The sequence below is a fragment of the Oncorhynchus keta genome, chromosome 1, assembly GCF_023373465.1.
Source record: "Oncorhynchus keta strain PuntledgeMale-10-30-2019 chromosome 1, Oket_V2, whole genome shotgun sequence".
NCBI classification, from domain to species: Eukaryota; Metazoa; Chordata; class Actinopteri; order Salmoniformes; family Salmonidae; genus Oncorhynchus; species Oncorhynchus keta.
The window spans coordinates 84,268,504-84,289,410 of record NC_068421.1 but is presented as its reverse complement, the minus strand read 5'-3'; the positions used below and the strand labels follow the sequence as shown (position 1 = coordinate 84,289,410).

At 44.4% G+C, this 20,907-nt stretch overlaps 1 protein-coding gene across 10 annotated transcripts in view; it reads right to left on the bottom strand.

Annotated features, from left to right (window-relative positions):
* The window catches only part of kank4 (KN motif and ankyrin repeat domains 4), a 167,591-nt gene that overhangs the window by 146,286 nt on the left and 398 nt on the right, over nucleotides 1-20,907 (bottom strand). For 9 of the 10 annotated variants that reach the window (XM_052462765.1, XM_052462784.1, XM_052462786.1 and 6 more), the window contains exon 1: nucleotides 19,069-19,254. The exons of the other annotated variant lie outside the window; for it this stretch is intronic. The gene's annotated coding sequence lies outside the window, so the exon portion shown is untranslated. Of the gene's footprint in view, nucleotides 1-19,068; nucleotides 19,255-20,907 lie in introns of those variants that run through there. 10 annotated transcript variants of the gene reach the window in all.

Here is a 20,907-nt window from a genome sequence, read left to right as displayed (position 1 = left end):
ACACGGTTGCTAAGCTAATCGTCACACAATCTCTTCTCAAAGTCAGGATGAGTCGAGTAACCTGCCTATTTTCTTCGAAAGTATGTAAGGTCACGATTCCAAAGCTATCCAATATTACAGAGAACAAGTTAATTACCTCACATTTCTGAAAATATTTGTAATGTTGTTCTTGTTATTCACAAAATTAATACTAATGTTGGGTTTTTGAGCTTGTGCCCAATTGTCTCCCATTCACTTCTTGAAGGAGTGCTCTCCTTGTCCCAGAATCGCCCAGAATGCAACGTGCAGCCCATTGACGACACTTGGGCATTGTCCACAATGGACGTTAATACGATTCCAGTGGAGTTTCCCTTCACCCAAAAGTATCTCTGACTGCAAACCTCACTGATTCTGCACGTGTTCTTCCGGTGCTCATTAAGTAATGCAGCGGCCATTACTGAAGCCCAAACGAGTGTCGTCTTTGGGGCGTGGTTTAATGTGGGTGCTTCTTGGGTGTGTCTTCCCATTCAATCAGAACAAAAACACAAGGGTAGTAGTGAGTAACTTAGTGACAGCGAGGTAAACTAAGATGGCTTTGCTATAGAGAGAAGTTTTGAAGTTGAGGATTTCTCCCCTCCTGACTGACTCACCATCTCAAGATGATCTGCTGATTCAGTTCCATGTGTAGGCTACAGTCTGCGCTGACCTTGTGTTTAGCCAACCTGACAGCAGCTAGCTAGCATAGCTTGGGGATAGCTACAGCTGGCTAGATTATCTAGCGGATATTTATCTGTACAATCACAGATGCTAAGACAGCAAGAAGTAACAGGGTCTGGAATGTCTTTCATGAGACATTCGTTCTACAACACCTTGCTATAAAAACAGCGTGCAACTTGAAGTTTTTCACATCATGTAAAGATGTTACCACAACTGCAAGTTGAATGTCCGGTCTTCAGTCCTGGAGGAAGTTTTGAATCGGTCAGTAGCCTACAGAGAGTAATGTAAGAAGAGTGCAATTGCTGAACTTATGTAGATATTCTAAACAAAGTGTTTTGAGAACATTCAAGTGTAACAGTTCCATGTGGAATGAACCATCCTTCACATAATACTGCAGAAGCAGTGTTCTGCTAATATAACAATGTGCAAATATTACACTGTTACACTCTATTATGTCTTTCATTTTCTGTCATTCACAGTCTATACATATACTGTACCTATCAGCATTTTGTCTGGTGGTACATGTTAGTCGTCATCCCTTCATATGGTGTCCCATATAAGACAGTTCCCTGACACGGTTGAAGAATAGAGAGGGTCCCTCTCCCCCACCATTCAATTCAATAGTAACAACAGATGATGAAAAGTAATAGAGGTCTGGTATAATTTTAATGCTGAGTAAAAGGTCTCTCCCAGACATCTGTATCAACCTGTCTTTTAGTCAGGGGACTCCATGACAAACCATCTCTCCCATCCTCCATCTGTAGAAAAAAACGGGTAGAGTTGATACACACAGCACTGATTAAATTATCAATGGTGGCGAAGTGAATTCCAGGACAGACAAGTAATAGTATTTTGACCTATAACCAGATCAAATGTAACCAACCTGAAGTGTGACTGGTGCCTGGCTACGTACTGCCTCAGCCTTCTACTCCTGATATGGTCGGGGGTTCCCACGACACTGCTGAACAACATATCCATCAGGTTTTGTAAGTAGCCTATGAATTAAATAAAATATCATCACACAAACATAGTGAGAAAAATCACTTTTTTCTCATTTGGAAGTAATTATACTAATAGAGTGACCTTAAGTACGGAATAGATTCAGGCCAGTAACGCTGACGCCGTAACTATGCAACCAGCTGTGTAATGTTACGTTGCTGAATGCTTGCTGACACGTATTTGTAGCATGTTAGCTAAAATGACTGGTACTCAAGCTAGACAAGTACCATCTTTCATTTATTTTAGCCCTATGAAATACACAATAGACTTTTATGAGAACAGCCATGTTGTTTTAGCACAAGCAGAAAAAGCCCCCGAACGCTAGCTAGCTAGCTAACGTTAGTGCTAACCTAGACCTGGATCATAACTCCCAGTTACATTACGGTAAAGGCAGAAAGCCGCCCTGAGTTATCGAGAGCAAGTATTAACCAAAACAACCTGCCTGTTCTCATAAACGTAGCTAGATACCTAACTGGCAAATCCGGGTTAGTTATCAATATCTTTTTCAGAGTTTAAATGAATCGGAGTTAAAACATTATCGAATGTTACATCCTGTCGTCAGCTGCAAAGTTAGCTATGCAAATGTTCCTCTCTATGACATTACATGACATTACACATTAGCGAGAGGCTATGTATTTAGCTAGTTAGATCACAGTATCACAGTGTTATGACTAGCTAGCTACTCACCACACACCAGTTACAGCCATCATGTCGTACGTTTGTTGCATGTAAACCATTCTTTGCCATCTGCACAATATTGTTGAAAGCATTAGAAGTTTGCACCAACTTTATGGAAGCCTATCTTCACTTCTATGCCAAGCAAGTGTGCATGCGTTGCAGACCTGACAATATGTCCACAAGACGTGGCAGCTGGGGGCGAACCACACCTTGTTGTCTCTGGGCAATTGGACATCATCGGCAAAAGTGAGCATGTTCACTGACTTTATAACCAAAATGATCCTATTTACACTTTTTAGTCAATTTTGACACTATAATGAATGTTTCTGACTCATATCGATTCCACATAGGCAATGTAGAAACAGAGAAGTTGGTTCTAGGAGGCAGTTCCCCTTTAAGATGATTGGGGCCAACTGCAAAGTCAGCTCATCCATTGTTCCTCAGTCCATTCCCCCAGACAGGAAACAAAGGACAAGGAATCACCCCCCTACCCTCGTGCGTTCCTCCATCCTCCATACCCCTCTGGCAATGCTACAACCCTTACCCCACTATGGTGACCCCTGCCCGGCTGACATTCTCCACACACCCACTATGGAGCCTGCCTTTCTCCACAAAGACTGTACAGCTCTGTATTGGAACTCAAGCTCCGTGTTGCTATTGTTGCTACAGCGACAATGATAGGCTGCTATTCTCTATTGGAAGGGTACAGTCCACACCGCAAGGCAAGCCAGTGACAATGGAGCCCAGATATTCTCCATTGGTAGAGTTCATTGTGAGGTAAGGCAGGGCAGTTATCTGTCTAGCATGGGGGTGGGCTATAATTTTGTCTAGGGGGCCACATAAGGATCGCAAAATTCAGCGGAGAGCAGCAATGATTTTTTGGGGGGCCGATTTCTTCATCAAAAGCTATTTGCAGGCCAGAAAAAAGGGTGGTTATTTAAAAACGTACAGGTCCATTACCATTATCATGTCTACACTTCCTATCAAGTTTTAGACAGAGTGGTCTGGACTCAAACTTACGGCTGGTCAGATTGAATGGGCCCGTGGGCCATATGTTGCCCACCCCTGCTCTAGCAGATATGCCTGGGGTGACTGGCTCAGAGCACAGCAGGGAAATAATGACTTCCAGACTACCTGCGAAGGAACATAATTCCCACAGGCCTGCTAGAACCAGGAGCTGAGCCTGACAACAGCACAACGGAGGCCACTGCACAACCCCCGCAGCCTACAACAATGACAGGAGGAACATAGTGTGCCACCAGGAATTAGGACCAAGTCAAGTCATATACTCAGGAAAACTCCAGGCTCCAATGTGTTTCTGGTGAGATATATGGTCAGGAACAATTCTGGGCCCTAGGAGAAATACTGACAAAGCTGTAACATAGCTAAGGACTTCAGTATAAACACTGCATAACATTACTACTATTCCATTACTAACCCATTACTAACCTAGTACTATCCCATTACTAACCTAGTACTATCCCATTACTAACCTAGTACTATCCCAAGGCATTTGTTCAGTCTTAGTTGTGATCGATTATCTCTCTGAAATTCCTGGTTCTCACACACAGGGAGTTCTTCTATGTCTCCCTCTCTCTCTCTCTCTCTCTCTTCCTTCCTCCCTCCCTCCCTCCCTCCCTGCCTTCTCCCCTGCCTGCCTCCCTCCCTCCCCCCGAGACGAGATGAGTCAAGCCGGAATTAAGAGGCACTAAATCTCCTTAGCCCTATTAAGTGAAAGGAGAGAAGATCTGCTTTTCTCTAGACACCCTGTGAAGCTAAAACAATGTTAAATCCCCAGAACAACACAGCACTCTGCATGACTCACAGTGATACTTATACACACACACGCACGCACACACCCACCATGCTACATGTTTACTACATGTTTATATACACTGAGTGTACAAAACATTCCATGACATAGACTGACCAGGTGAAACCAGGTCAAAGCTATGATCCCTTATTGATGTCACTTGTTTTATCCACTTCACCCAGTGTAGATGAAGGGGAGGAAACAGGTTAAAGAAAGATTTTCAAGCCTTGAGACAATTGAGACATGGGTTGTGTATGTGTGCCTTTCAGAGGGTGAATGGGAAAAACAATAGACTTAAGTTCCTTTGAACGGGGTATGGTAGTAGGTGCCAGGCACACCGGTTTGTGTCAAGAACTGCAATGCTGCTGGGTTTTTCAAGCTCAACAGTTTCCCGTGTGTATCAAGAATGGTTCACCACCCAAAGGACATCCAGCCAACTTGACACAACTGTGGTAAGCATTGGAGTCAACATGGGCCAGCATCCCTGTGGAATTCGACACCTTGTAGAGTCCATGTCCCAACTCAATATTAGGAAGGTGTTCTTAATGTATTGTACACTGAGTGTAAGTTCCAGTGGGAGCTACAGTTATATTTAGTGGGAGCTACAGTTATACTTAGTGGGAGCTACAGTTATACTTAGTGGGAGCTACAGCTATATTTAATGGGAGCTACAGTGATATTTAGTGGGAGCTACAGTGATATTTAGTGGGAGCTACAGTTATACTTAGTGGGAGCTACAGTTATACTTAGTGGGAGCTACAGTTATACTTAGTGGGAGCTACAGTTAAACTTAGCGGGAGCTATAGTTACTTAGTGGGAGCTACAGTTATATTTAGTGGGAGCTATAGTTACTTAGTGGGAGCTACAGTTATATTTAGTGGGAGCTACAGTTATATTTAGTGGGAGCTACAGTTATACTTAGAGGGAGCTATAGTTACATAGTGGGCGATACAGTTATACTAGGTGGTCGTTACAGTTATATTTAGTGGGAGCCACAGTTATACTTAGTGGGAGCTACAGTTATATTTAGTGGGAGCCACAGTTATACTTAGTGGGAGCTACAGTTATACTTAGTGGGAACAACAGTTATATTTGTGGGAACAACAGTTATATTTAGTCTTTTTTCCCAAAATAGTTTACAAACAGATTATTTCACTTATAATTCACTCAGAATTCAGAATTCCAGAGACTCAGAAGTGTACATACACTAAGTTGACTGTGCCTTTAAACAGCTCGGAAAATTACAGAAAATTATGTCATGGCTTTAGAAGCTTCTGATAGGCTAATTGACATCATTTGAGTCAATTGGAGGTGTACCTGTGGATGTATTTCAAGGCCTACCTTCAAACTCAATGCCTCTTTGCTTGACATTATGGGAAAATTAAAAGAAATCTGCCAAGTCTGGTTCATCCTTGGGAGCAATTTCCAAACGCCTGAAGGTACCATGTTCATCTGTACAAACAGTACGCAAGTATAAACACCATGGGACCACGCAGCCGTCATACCACTCAGGAAGGAGACGCGTTCGGTCTCCTAGAGATGAATGTACTTTGGTGCGAAAAGTGCAAATCAATCCAAGAACAACAGCAAAGGACCTTGTGAAGCTACTGGAGGAAACAGGTACAAAAGTATCTATCCACAGTAAAACAAGTTGTATATTGACATAACCTGAATGGCCACTCAGCAAGGAAGAAGCCACTGCTCCAAAACTGCCATAAAAAAAGACAGATTATGGTTTGCAACTTCACACGGGGACAAAGATTGTACTTTTTGAAGAACTGTCCTCTGGTCTGATGAAACAAAAATAGAACTGTTTGGCCATAATGACCATCGTTATGATTGGAGGAAAAAGGAGGAGGCTTGCAAGCCGAAGAATACCATCCTAACCGTGAAGCACAGGGGTTGCGGCATCATGTTGTGGGGGTGCTTTGCTGCAGGAGGGACTGGTCCACTTCACAAAATAGATGGCATCCTGAGGTAGGGAAATTAGATGGATATATTGAAGCAACATCTCAAGACATCAGTCAGGAAGTTAAAGCTTAGTCGCAATGGGTCTTCCAAATGGACAATGACCCCTAGCATACTTGCAAAATTACAACAAAATGACAACTTTGACAACAAAGTCAAGGTATTGGAGTGGCCATCACAAAGCCCTGACCTCAATCCTATAGAAATTTGTGGGTAGAACTGAAAAAGTGTGTGTGAGCAAGGAGGCCTACAAACCTGACTCAGTTGCACCAGCTCTGTCAGGGGGAATGGGCCAAAATTCACCCAACTTATTGTGGGAAGCTTGTGGAAGCCACCCGAAACGTTTGACCCAAGTTAAACAATTTAAAGGCAATGCTACCAAATACTAATTGAGTGTATGTAAACTTCTGACCCACTGGGAATGTGATGAAAGAAATAAAAGCTGAAATAAATCATTCTCTCTACTATTATTCTGACATTTCACATTCTTAAAATAAAGTGGTGATCCTAACTGACCAAAGACAGGGAATCAGTGAAAAACTGATTTTAAACCTTTCGTTTGTGTCTGTTGGGAGTGATGTGATATCCCGCTTGCTAAATAAATACCAGAGGAAAGCACGCCTTGAGCTTTGTGCATTGTGCCCGGCCCACACGACCTGGGATTTCCGTGGTCAAGACACGCAAAGAGCCTGAGGCAGCACTGCGATTTGAAGGACTTAGAAACTGTGTGAATTGAGGCAAATCGGTCTATAACATAGCACTTTGCCCCTCTTTTTAATCAGTCTATTCAACAGCACTTTGCCCCTCTTTTTAATCGGTCTATAAAACAGCACTTTGCCCCTCTTTTTAATCAGTCTATTCAACAGCACTTTGCCCCTCTTTTTAATCGGTCTATAAAACAGCACTTTGCCCCTCTTTTTAATCGGTCTATAAAACAGCACCTAGGCCCTCTTTTTAATCGGTCTATAAAACAGCACCTAGGCCCTCTTTTTAATCGGTCTATTCAACAGCACCTAGGCCCTCTTTTTTACGCTTGGCGTCGATATATTTTATGAAACTACATTAAAATGCTGAGGCAAATGCTGCGCCTCGCCACACGTTTTCCAGCGTCCCTGGGTCTAGTTGGCCCCATGCATCTCCCCAACCAGGCCTGTGTAAGCTACAGCCTTATACAGAGTTCACACAGGCCCCATGCATCTCCCAAACCAGGCCTGTGAAAGCTACAGCCTTATAGAGAGTTCACACAGGCTCCATGCATCTCCCCAACCAGGCCTGTGTAAGCTACAGCCTTATAGAGAGTTCACACAGGCCCCATGCATCTCCCCAACCAGGCCTGTGTAAGCTACAGCCTTATACAGAGTTCACACAGGTCCCATGCATCTCCCCAACCAGGCCTGTGTAAGCTACAGCCTTATACAGAGTTCACACAGGTCCCATGCATCTCCCCAACCAGGCCTGTGAAATCTACAGTGCCTGCGATCAAGTCTTCCTGTGTATGATGCTACAATCTTGGCACATCTGTCTTTGGGGAGTTTCTCCCATTCTTCTCTGCAGATCCTCTCAAGCTCTGTCAGGTTGGATGGGGAGCACTGCTGCACAGATATTTTCTGGTCTCTCCAGAGATGTTCGATCGGGTTCAAGTCTGGGCTCTGGCTGGGCCACTCAAGTACATTCAGAGACTTGTCCCGAAGCCACTCCTCAAATGAAATAATCAAATCTAATGTTAGTGGTCACATACACGTGTTTATCAGATGTTATTGCGGGTGAAGAAAAAGGCGTGTTCTTCTAGCTCCAACAGTGCAGTAATATCTAATAAGTGACATTAACAGTTTCACAACATATACCCAAAATACACGCAAATCTAAGTAAGGAATGGATTAAGAATATACATATATACAGTGCCATGCGAAAGTATTCGGCCCCCTTGAACTTTGCGACCTTTTGCCACATTTCAGGCTTCAAACATAAACATATAAAACTGTATTTTTTTGTGAAGAATCAACAACAAGTGGGACACAATCATGAAGTGGAACGACATTTATTGGATATTTCAAACTTTTTGAACAAATCCAAAACGGAATAATTGGGCGTGCAAAATTATTCAGCCCCCTTAAAGTTAATACTTTGTAGCGCCACCTTTTGCTGCGATTACAGCTGTAAGTCGCTTGGGGTATGTCTCTATCAGTTTTGCACATCGAGAGACTGACATTTTTTCCCCATTCCTCCTTGCAAAACAGCTCGAGCTCAGTGAGGTTGGATGGAGAGCATTTGTGAACAGCAGTTTTCAGTTCTTTCCACAGATTCTCGATTGGATTCAGGTCTGGACTTTGACTTGGCCATTCTAACACCTGGATATGTTTATTTTTGAACCATTCCATTGTAGATTTTGCTTTATGTTTTGGATCATTGTCTTGTTGGAAGACAAATCTCCGTCAGTCTCAGGTCTTTTGCAGACTCCATCAGGTTTTCTTCCAGAATGGTCCTGTATTTGGCTCCATCCATCTTCCCATCAATTTTAACCATCTTCCCTGTCCTTGCTGAAGAAAAGCAGGCCCAAACCATGATGCTGCCACCACCATGTTTGACAGTGGGGATGGTGTGTTCAGGGTGTTGCTTTTACGCCAAACATAACGTTTTGCATTGTTGCCAAAAAGTTCAATTTTGGTTTCATCTGACCAGAGCACCTTCTTCCACATGTTTGATGTGTCTCCCTGGTGGCTTGTGGCAAACTTTAAACGACACTTTTTTTTAATGGATATCTTTAAGAAATGGCTTTCTTCTTGCCACTCTTCCATAAAGGCCAGATTTGTGCAATATACGACTGATTGTTGTCCTATGGACAGAGTCTCCCACCTCAGCTGTAGAACTCTGCAGTTCATCCAGAGTGATCATGGGCCTCTTGGCTGCATCTCTGATTAGTCTTCTCCTTGTATGAGCTGAAAGTTTAGAGGGACAGCCAGGTCTTGGTAGATTTGCAGTGGTCTGATACTCCTTCCATTTCAATATTATCGCATGCACAGTGCTCATTTGGGATGTTTAAAGCTTGGGAAATCTTTTTGTATCCAAATCCGGCTTTAAACTTCTTCACAACAGTATCTCGGACCTGCCTGGTGTGTTCCTTGTTCTTCATGATGCTCTCTGCGCTTTTAACGGACCTCTGAGACTATCACATTGCAGGTGCATTTATACGGAGACTTGATTACACACAGGTGGATTGTATTTATCATCATTAGTCATTTAGGTCAACATTGGATCATTCAGAGATCCTCACTGAACTTCTGGAGAGAGTTTGCTGCACTGAAAGTAAAGGGGCTGAATAATTTTGCACGCCCAATTTTTCAGTTTTTGATTTGTTAAAAAAGTTTGAAATATCCAATAAATGTCGTTCCACTTCATGATTGTGTCCCACTTGTTGTTGATTCTTCACAAAAATATACAGTTTTATATCTTTATGTTTGAAGCCTGAAATGTGGCAAAAGGTCGCAAAGTTCAAGGGGGCTGTAACTGCGTTCTTCGTTTGCAGAAAGAGAGTCGGACCGAAATGCAGCGTAGTGGTTACTCATGATCTTTAATGAAGGAAAACGGAACGATACATGAAATAACTTATACATATACAAAAACAACAAACGGAACGTGAAACCTAATTACAGCCTATCTGGTGAACACCACACAGAGACAGGAACAATCACCCACGAAATACAAAGCGAAACCAGGCTACCTAAATACGGTTCCCAATCAGAGACAACGAGAATCATCTGACTCTGATTGAGAACCGCCTCAGGCAGCCAAGCCTATACAACACCCCTAATCAGCCGCGATCCCAAATACTACAAACCCCAATACGAAAATACAATAACATAGACCCATGTCACACCCTGGCCTGACCAAATATATAACGAAAACACAAAATACAATGACCAAGGCGTGACAGAACCCCCCCCCCCGCCGCCCCCTAAGGTGCGGACTCCCGGACGCACCTCAAAACCATAGGGAGGGTCCGGGTGGGCGTCTGTCCATGGTGGCGGTTCCGGCTCGGGACGTGGACCCCACTCCATTAAAGTCATAGTTCCTCCCCTTCGCGTCCTGGGATAATCCACCCTCGCTTCCGACCATGGCCTAATAGTCCTCACCCAGAACCCCACAGAACTGAGGAGCAGCTCGTGACTGAGGGGCATCTCGGGACTGAGGGACAGCTCGGGACTGAGGGGCAGCTCGGGACTGAGGCAGCTCGGGACTGAGGGGAAGCTCGGGGCTGAGGGGCAGCTCGGGACTGAGGGGCAGCTCGAGACTGAGGGGCAGCCCGGAACTGAGGGGCAGCCCAGTACTGAGAGAAAGCCCAGTACTGAGAGAAAGCCCAGTACTGAGAGGAAGCCCAGTACTGAGAGGAAGCCCAGTACTGAGATGAAGCTCAGGCAGGTAGTAGGCTCCGGTAGATCCTGGCTGGCTGGCAGATCTGGAAGATTCTGGTTGACTAGCAGATCTGGAAGAGACTGGTTGACTGGCAGATCTGGAAGAGACTGGTTGACTGGCAGATCTGGAAGAGACTGGTTGACTGGCAGATCTGGAAGAGACTGGTTGACTGGCAGATCTAGAAGATCATGGCTGACTGGCGGATCTAGCTGCTCTATGCAGACTGACAGCTCCTTGCAGACTGATAGCTCTGGCAGCTCCATGCAGGCTGACAGCTCCTTGCAGACTGGCAGCTCTTTGCAGACTGACAGCTCTTTGCAGACTGACAGCTCTGGCTGCTTCATGCAGACTGACAGCTCTGACTGCTTCGAACAGACTGACAGCTTTGACTGCTCCATGCAGACTGACAGCTCTGGCTGCTTTATGCAGACTGACAGCTCTGACTGCTCCATGCAGGCTGACAGCTCTGGCTGCGTCATGCAGACTGACAGCTCTGACTGCTCCATGCAGGCTTACAGCACCCTGCAGACTGGCAGCTCTTTGCAGACTGACAGCTCTTTGCAGACTGACAGCTCTGGCTGCTTCATGCAGACTGACAGCACCTTGCAGACTGACAGCTCCCTGCAGACTGGCAGCTCAGGCTGCTCCGAACAGGCAGGAGGCTCCGGCAGCGCTGTAGAGGAGGAAGGCTCTGATAGCGCTGAACAGGCGGGAGACTCCGACAGCGCAGGAGGGAAGGAAGGCTCTGATAGCGCTGAACAGACAGGAGACTCCAGTAGCGTAGGAGGGAAGGAAGGCTTTGGCTGTGCTGAACAGGCGAGGCGCACAGAAGGCCTGATGCGTGGTGCTGGAACTGGTGCTACAGGATTGAGGACACGCACAGGAAGCCTGGTGCGGGGAGCACCACTGGCTCTTGAGCAATCGATATGCTGATAAAATTTACCTGGGAGTGCGGGCTGCTACCGGGAGGACTGGTGTGTGGAGGTGGCTCTGGATAGACCGGATACGGCTGTGATTATAATCGAAGAGAATTCTCTTGGTAGAATACAATATAGTATATACATATTAAATGGGTGTTGCAATATGTAAACACTATTTAAAAGTGACCAGGACCCCAGTCTGAGGTCCTGAGCGCTCTGGAGCAGGCTTTCATCAAGAATTTATCTGTACTTTGCTCTGTTCATCTTTGCCTGGATCCTGACTAGTCTCCAAGTCCCTACCTCTGAAAAACATCCACAAAGCATGATGCTGCCACCACAATGCATCATCGTAGGGATGGTGCCAGGTTTCCTCCAGACCTGACGCTTGGCATTCAGACCAAAGAGTTCAATCTTGGTTTCATCAGACCATAGAATCTTGTTCCTCGTGGTCTGAGAGTCTTTTGGTGCCTTTTGGAAAACTCGAAAGTCGGCTATCATGTACCTTTTACTGAGGAGTGGCTTCCGTCTGGCCACTCTACCATAAAGGCCTGATTGGTGGGGTTTTGCAGAGATGGTTGTCCTTCTGGAAGTTTCTCCCATCTCCACAGAGGAACTCTGAAGCTCTGTCAGATCTGTGTCGGTTTCTTGGTGACCTCTCTGACCAAGGCCCTTCTCCCCCGATTGCGCAGTTTGGCCGGGTGGCCAGCTTCAGGAAAAATCTTGGTGGTCCCAAACTTCTTCCATTTAAGAATGAGTCTCATAGCAAAGGGTCTGAATACTTATGTAAAGAAGGTATTATTGTTTTTTTTTAGCTTTGTCATTATGGGGTATTGTGTGTCGGTTGGTGAGGATGTAAAAAATATATATATTTTAGAGTAGGGCTGTAATGTAAAAAATTTGGAAAAAGTCAAGGGGTCCAGTATAGGCTTTTACAGGGTTCACACAGGCACCATGAGTCAGTATCTCCACAGATTCATGTATGTGTAGGCTCGGCCTGTTACTCCATGCAGTGTGTGTATGGCTAGAATGCTTGGAATATGTTTGGTTGATTAAAAGCACCTTGGGAGCTCTGTGCAGCTCTGTGTTCAGTAATGTACACAGCTCCAGGTTGGGCCGTGTATAAATGCCTCATCATTACTTTACTAAGTCCTTCCTATACCTCCATGACCAGGTCAACCTGCTGACATGACAAAGTGACCCATTTGGGGCATGAAGGGCAAAGGGGATTAAACCCCGGAATAAAGTTGAGAACAACTGTGGATCGAGGAAGGGTTGAATGATACTAAACTGAAAGGCTTGATCACAACCTCCAAAATACTTCAAATGTGGTTAAATCTTTTTTTAAAGAAAAGTATATACAGTACCAGTCCAAAGTTTGGACACACCTATTAATTCCAGGGGTTTTCTGTATTTTTTAAACCATTTTCGACATGGTAGAATAATAGTGAAGACATCAAAACTATGAAATAACACATATGGAATCATGTAGTAAACAAAAAAAGTGTAAAACAAATCAAAATATAGTTTATATTTGAGATTCTTCAAAGTAGCCATCCTTTGCCTAGATGACAGCTTTGCACATTTTTGGCATTCTCTCAACTAGCAATTAACAGGTGTGCCTTGTTAAAAGTTAAATAGTGCAATTTCTTTCCTACTTAATGCATTTGAGCCAATCTGTTGTTTTCTGACAAGGTAGGGGTGGTACACAGAAGATAGCCCTATTTGGTAAAAGACCAAGTTCATATTATGGCAAGAACAGCTCTAATAAGCAAAGAGAAATGACAGTCCATCATTACATTAAGACATGAAGGTCAGTTAATCAGGAACATTTCAAGAACTTTGAAAGTTTCTTCAAGTGCAGTCGCAAAAACCATCAAGTGCTGTGATGAAACTGGCTCTCATGAGGACCGCCACAGGAAAGGAAGACCCAGAGTTACCTCTGCTGCAGAGGATAAGTTCATTAAAAATCAAATCAAATTTTATTTTTCACATTCGCCAAATACAACAGGTAACAATCTAGGCAAAGGATGGCTACCTTTAAGAATCCAATATATAAACTATATTTTGATTTGTTTTACACCTTAGAGTGAAATACTTACAAGCCCTTAACCAATTATGCAGTTTTAAGAAAATACCTTAAAAAAGTTAACAAGTAAGAGATAAGACAAACACATAATTAAAGAGCAGCAGTAAATAACAATAGCGGGGCGATATACAGGGGGTACCGGTACAGAGTCAATGTGCGGGGGCACCGGTGTCAAGGTAATTGAGATACTTATGTACATGCAGGTAGGGTTGTTAAAGTGGCTATGCATAGATAATAACAGAGAGTAGTAGCAGCATGGGGGGAGGTGCATATAGTCTGTGTAGCCATTTGATTAGCTGTTCAGGAGTCCTATGGCTTGGGGATAGAAGCTGTTAAGAAGCCTCTTGGACCTAGACTTGGTGCTCTGGTACCGCTTGCCGTGAGGTAATAGAGAGAACAGTCTATGACTAGGGTGGCTGGAGTCTGACGATTTTTAGGGACTTCCTCTTACACTGCCTGGTATAGAGGTCCTGGATGGCAGGAAGCTTTGCCCCGGTGATGGACTGGGCCGTATGCACTACCCTCTGTAGTGCCTTGCGGTCAGAGGCCGAGCAGTTGCCATACCAGGCAGTGATGCAAACCGTCAGGATGCTCTCGATGGTGCAGCTGTAAAATCTTTTGAGGATCTGAGGACCCATGCCAAATATTTTCAGTCTCCTGAGGGGAATATGTGTTGTCGTGCCCTCTTCACGACTGTCTTGGTGTGCTTGGACCATGTTAGTTTGTTGTTGATGTGGACGCCAAGGAAAAAAGTCACTAGCCCAAGAAATTGCAGCCCAAATAAATGCTTCACAGAGCTCAAGTAACAGACATATCTCAACATCAACTGTTCAGAAGAGACTGTGAATCAGGTCTTCATGGTCAAAATTGCTGTAAAGAAACTACTACTAAAGGACACCAATCAGAAGAAGAGACTTGCTTGGGCCAAGAAACACAACCAATGGACATTACAGTGGAAATCTATTCCTTGGTCTGGAGTCCAAACGTGAGATTTTTGGTTCCAACTGCCGTGTCTTTGTGAGACGCAAAGTAGGTGAACGGATGAACTCTGCATGTGTGGTTCCCACCGTGAAGCATGGAGAAAGAGGTGTGATGGTGTCGGGGTGCTTTGCTGGTGACACTGTCTGTGATTTATTTAGAATTCAAGGCACACTTCACTAGCATGGCTATTACAGCATTCTGCAGTGATATGCCATCCCATCTGGTTTGTGCTTAGTGGGAATATGATTTGTTTTTCAACAGGAAAATGACCCAACACACCTCCAGACTGTGTAAGGGCTATTTGACCAAGAAGGAGAGTGATGGAGTGCTGCATCAGATGGTTTGGGATGAGTTGGACTGTAGAGTGAAGGAAAAGCAGCCAACAAGTGCTCAGCATTTATGGGAACTCCTTCAAGATTGTTGGAAAAGCATTTAAGGTGAAGTTGGTTGAAAGAATGCCAAGAGTGTGCAAAGCTGTCATCAAGGCAAGGGGTGGCTACTTTGAGAATCTAAAATATTAAATATATTTTGATTTCTTTAACACTTATTTGGTTACTACATGATTCCATATGTGTTATTTCTTGGTTTGATGTCTTCACTATTATTCTACAATGTAGAAAATTGTCAAAATAATGAAAAACTCTTAGATGAGTAGGTATGTCCAAACTTTTGACTGGTACTCTAAGTTAAGAAGATAGGGACACACCATACAGAGTAAATGGAGAGCACATATACTACACACACTTAACCACCCATTATTTACAACATAGGCTGGGCCATATGGCCAAAATATCATATCACAGTATTAAAAAAAGAAGATTGTATTTGAAGGTATTTTACGTTTTGTCACTAGAGTGCGTGACCCTACAGTGGCAACACATATATTCTAAGTGATTGTTTTATACTGTTCAGTTCAACTTCAACCTAAAATAATTTTCTGCATTTCCATCAATTTCTGCATTTACTGCACTCAATTTGAGATCATTTCCACACTGCCACATAGGGCTGCACGATATGGGCAAAACAACCTAGGCCTTATTTTTAATCAAATGTTGCAGTTGCAATTTGACTTGCGATTTAGATCCATACACTTTGGTGAGCTGTTGGAATCATGGAAATAGAATGTTTGTTCTAATTATATAGTTAGAATACAAATAATAATGGGCACGTTGAATTACATGACAATTAATGAAAATTCCAGGGTAGAGTTATTGTGACAAAGTAGGAACCAACGTGATGGTCATTGTTTGCTAGTGGGCCCTATATACATTAAATGTTTCTTCATGTAGCCAACGTGATGGTCATTGTTTGCTAGTGGGCCCTATATACATTAAATGTTTCTTCATGTAGCCAACGTGATGGTCATTGTTTGCTAGTGGGCCCTATATACATTAAATGTTTCTTCATGTAGCCAACGTGATGGTCATTGTTTGCTAGTGGGCCCTATATACATTAAATGTTTCTTCATGTAGCCAACGTGATGGTCATTGTTTGCTAGTGGGCCCTATATACATTAAATGTTTCTTCATGTAGCCAACGTGATGGTCATTGTTTGCTAGTGGGCCCTATATACATTAAATGTTTCTTCATGTAGCCAACGTGATGGTCATTGTTTGCTAGTGGGCCCTATATACATTAAATGTTTCTTCATGTAGCCAACGTGATGGTCATTGTTTGCTAGTGGGCCCTATATACATTAAATGTTTCTTCATGTAGCCAAAGTGATGGTCATTGTTTGCTAGTGGGCCCTATAATCTTTGGCTACATTAAATGTTTCTTCATGTAGCCAAAGTGATGGTCATTGTTTGCTAGTGGGCCCTATAATCGTTGGCTACATTAAATGTTTCTTCATGTAGCCAACGTGATGGTCATTGTTTGCTAGTGGGCCCTATAATCGTTGGCTACATTAAATGTTTCTTCATGTAGCCAACGTGATGGTCATTGTTTGCTAGTGGGCCCTATAATCGTTGGCTACATTAAATGTTTCTTCATGTAGCCAACGTGATGGTCATTGTTTGCTAGTGGGCCCTATAATCGTTGGCTACATTAAATGTTTCTTCATGTAGCCAACGTGATGGTCATTGTTTGCTAGTGGGCCCTATAATCGTTGGCTACATTAAATGTTTCTTCATGTAGCCAACGTGATGGTCATTGTTTGCTAGTGGGCCCTATATACATTAAATGTTTCTTCATGTAGCCAACGTGATGGTCATTGTTTGCTAGTGGGCCCTATATACATTAAATGTTTCTTCATGTAGCCAACGTGATGGTCATTGTTTGCTAGTGGGCCCTATATACATTAAATGTTTCTTCATGTAGCCAACGTATTCGTGCTTCGCATACTCCTCTTTGATTAAGAAGACTGTTGCACAAAAAAACATGGTGATTTAAGCCTCCACCAGCGCTGGTATCAGGCTGTATTAGTTAGCTACATTTGTTTGCTCTAATTCAGTAAATGTATTAGCTAGCTAGGTAGCCAGCTAACAAGAAAATACAAATTGCTAAGAAAAGACAACCGAGCTGTTTGCAGATAAGAAACACAACCTAATGGTCAAATTATAGAATGCTTGTGGATTTATGTTAAGAAGCAAAGTGGGAACAACATCATTGTCATCAACATTGTTGCATGTGCTGCATTGACCATGCAGACTGAACACAAGTGTCTCATGGTCAAGCAACAACAAATGCTCTCCTTGAGTGACAGGGGGCGGGACGAGGTTGGTGTGGAAAGCAGCATGGAGAGAAATCAGGAAGAAATGACTCAAGTAGCGGTATAAACTATACAAATGGATGTTACACACTGCATGTCACATTTAACAAAGCAAACAATTAAATACTGTTATAGAAGGTAAAGTAAAAACCTAAACTGGCCCATGCATCAATACTGGTATATAGTAAAATATGGTATACCGCCCAGCCCTTACTTCTAAGTCCATTCTCTCAACAGGTAGTACCCCCCACACGCAGTAGTGTTTAAGTGTTCAACTTCCTTGTACTGTAAACCATTGAACCTATTTACAGTCTCAAGCACTGTGGCTCAGCTTCAGTTCAGATGACCCTCTACTTCAAAGGGAATCACCCTCACACACACAATGACTAGGGCACTGGCCAACGGTAGGTAGCAGCCGTGTGATGTTGTGCTCCACTCTGCCAGCCCCCCCTGCTCCTCTCTGCCAGCTGCCTGCTCCACTCTGCCAGCCCCCCCTGCTCCTCTCTGCCAGCCCCCCTGCTCCTCTCTGCCATCCCCCCTGCTCCTCTCTGCTAGCCCCCCTGATCCACTCTACCAGCCCCCCTGATCCACTCTACCAGCCCCCTGATCCACTCTGCCAGCCTCCCCTGCTCCACTCTGCCAGCCCCCCTGCTCCACTCTGCCAGCCCCCCCTGCTCCTCTCTGCCAGCCGCCTGCTCCTCTCTGCCAGCCGCCTGCTCCACTTTGCCAGCCCCCCTGCTCCACTCTGCCAGCCCCCCCTGCTCCTCTCTGCCAGCCCCCTGCTCCCCTCTGCCCCGCCCCCCTGCTCCACTCTGCCAGCCCCCCCTGCTCCCCTCTGCCAGCCCCCCTGCTCCACTCTGCCAGGCCCCCTGCTCCTCTCCGCCAGCCCCCCTGATCCACTCCGCCAGCCCCCCTGCTCCACTCCACCAGCCCCCCCTGCTCCACTCTGCCAGCCCCCCTGCTCCACTCCACCAGCCCCTCCTGCTCCACTCCGCCAGCCCCCCCTGCTCCAGGCAGGCTCCACAGAGCAGAGGCAGCTAGGCAGAAAGGTAGCCCAGAGATCAGATAGAAGTAAATGCCTTGCCTTTAATGTTCCCTCTCTGAGAAGCCAACAATGGACGATGCACTCACTCACAGACTCACTAACCAGGCAGGAGTCAGGAGCAATGCAGTGTGCATACATGCAGGCCGTAAAAGAGCAGCCAAGCGAATATGCACTCAAGTTAAAGCCCAGCCTAGTGCAATGCTCTCTCTATCTCTCGATATCCATTTCTGTCTCTCACTTTCTCTCTCTCTTTCTCCCTATCCATCGCCATTCCCCTGTATGCTTGTCCTGGCTGTATGAGGCTGGTTGGCTGAGTGTACCCCCAGCTGTAGGACATTAGCCAGCCCAACAGAGCTTTAAACTAAAACATGGCACGGCCAACCGCCAAATGGGATAGAATATGGAATACAGCGACAGTCAAAAGCTCTAATAGACCCATGAAGACAGACCATAGTGGTTACACTGAGTGTATACTCTCTCTCTCGCTGTGTGTGTGTATGTGTGTGTGTGTGTGTGCAGCATCCTATTACCACATTCTGAAAGTCTGAAAACCCCCAAGGAACAGAGGAGAGAATAAAACATGATATCGGAGGACAGGAAGAAAGGAGAGTGGGGGGACTGGAGATGGTAACAAAACAGAGGAGAAAAGAAGACTGAATGAATGAGAGAGAATCCCACTTGAGAAAACACACAGAGTTAAGTAAAGTGTTGAGAGAAGGAAATTAGTGAAGAAAGAGCATAATCTCTGTCATATCTTCTCACCTCTAAGCAAGGCTCTTATTTTCTTAGTCTTCTTCAGAGGTGTTGATGGAAGTCCAGTTTTCTGCCTCAGTCCTCTGTCAGTGTCCTGTGTGTGTGTGTGTGTGTGTGTGTGTGTGTCTATGTCTATCTCTCGCTCACACTCAGCATCTGGAGCAGAGGAACAGGAACAATTGAGTTGAGTGTAGAGGACTGAACATACGGGACGATAAAGTACTTTACAACACCAGCACTACTGTGCTGAGGGGGCCGGACTAGCTGGTGGGGACACACCCACTTTCCTCAGCACTGGTCCAATGAGTGTGCTGGGGGTCAGATCACACACACACACACACACACACACACACACACACACACACACACACACACTGTGGGCAGGCAGCTGGACTGAAGAGAGACAATTTGGCATGGCTGCTTTAAGACTTTAAGAGGAAAATAAACCCACTGATGAAAAAGCAAAACAACAAGGGAGATTTAAATAGCAAAACAACGAGGGGGATTTAAATAGGAAAACAACGAAGGGGATTTAAATAGCAAAACAACGAAGGGGATTTAAATAGCAAAACAACAAGGGAGATTTAAAAAGCAAAACAACGAAGGGGATTTAAATAGCAAAACAACGAAGGGGATTTAAATAGCAAAACAACAAGGGAGATTTAAAAAGCAAAATAACAAGGGAGATTTAAAAAGCAAAACAACAAGGGAGATTTAAATAGCAAAACAACAAGGGAGATTTAAAAAGCAAAATAACAAGGGAGATTTAAAAAGCAAAACAACAAGGGAGATTTAAAAAGCAAAACAACAAGGGAGATTTAAAAAGCAAAATAACAAGGGAGATTTAAAAAGCAAAACAACAAGAGAGATTTAAATAGCAAAACAACAAGGGAGATTTAAAAAGCAAAATAACAAGGGGACAGTTTGAACATGTAGCCTGCACGTCTCCTAATGTCTGAGATAGTATGACTGCGCACTCACTGTAGCGTGTGTGTGTGTTTGACTGTCTGAGATAGTATGACTGCACACTCACTGTAGCGTGTGTGTGTGTGTGTGTGTGTGTGTGTGTGTGTGTTTGACTGGGGAGGGGGGATGTAATGCAAAGCCCCACTGTAATTAGAAAAAACAGCACTGGGGGCTTCATTTCTGCGGCTCCAGGACATACTTGTCATTCTTGGAGTGCACTACCCTCTCCCTCTATCCCTGTCTCTCTCTCTCCATGCATTTCCCCTAAAGATCCCCTCTAGCTGCTATACCACCCATAGACCTGACCTGGAATCAGCAGGCCAGGCAGGCTACCTCCTTCAATAGCATACCTAGCCCACTATCAGACTAGCTCTACAACCATAGAATACATAGAATAAGTATATTTAGTATACAACATCATGCATAAGATTAAATACTGTCATATCGAGGTACGTGTATTGCACAATCGTGTAATGACAAAACATGGGACATCATGTGCTATCTGCTTGATAGCCTTGATGCCTTTATATTTGATTCAACATATCCAGTAATGTTATGTAGGCTACAGTAACCTAGACTACATACTGGGTAAATAAACGCATCAACAATGTCATCTCTCAGGGTTTCGTACCAGAGCTTGGGGCCGCAGTAGCCCATGTATGCTATGGAGGTGGAGCATCACATCACTCCGTCGCGCTCAGCCTCGATCAGAATGGATTCTCCAAGCTTAGCTCCATCGAGAAGTCGGGCTGCTGACCAGGCAAGGAACCGCATCAGCAGCTCAATGCCCTGCATGCATTAACCCGCTCTGTTTTAACAAATACAGTGGCTCGGTAGTATCCACAAGCCGTTTTGTGCTAATGGCCTCGATATCTGTAGTAG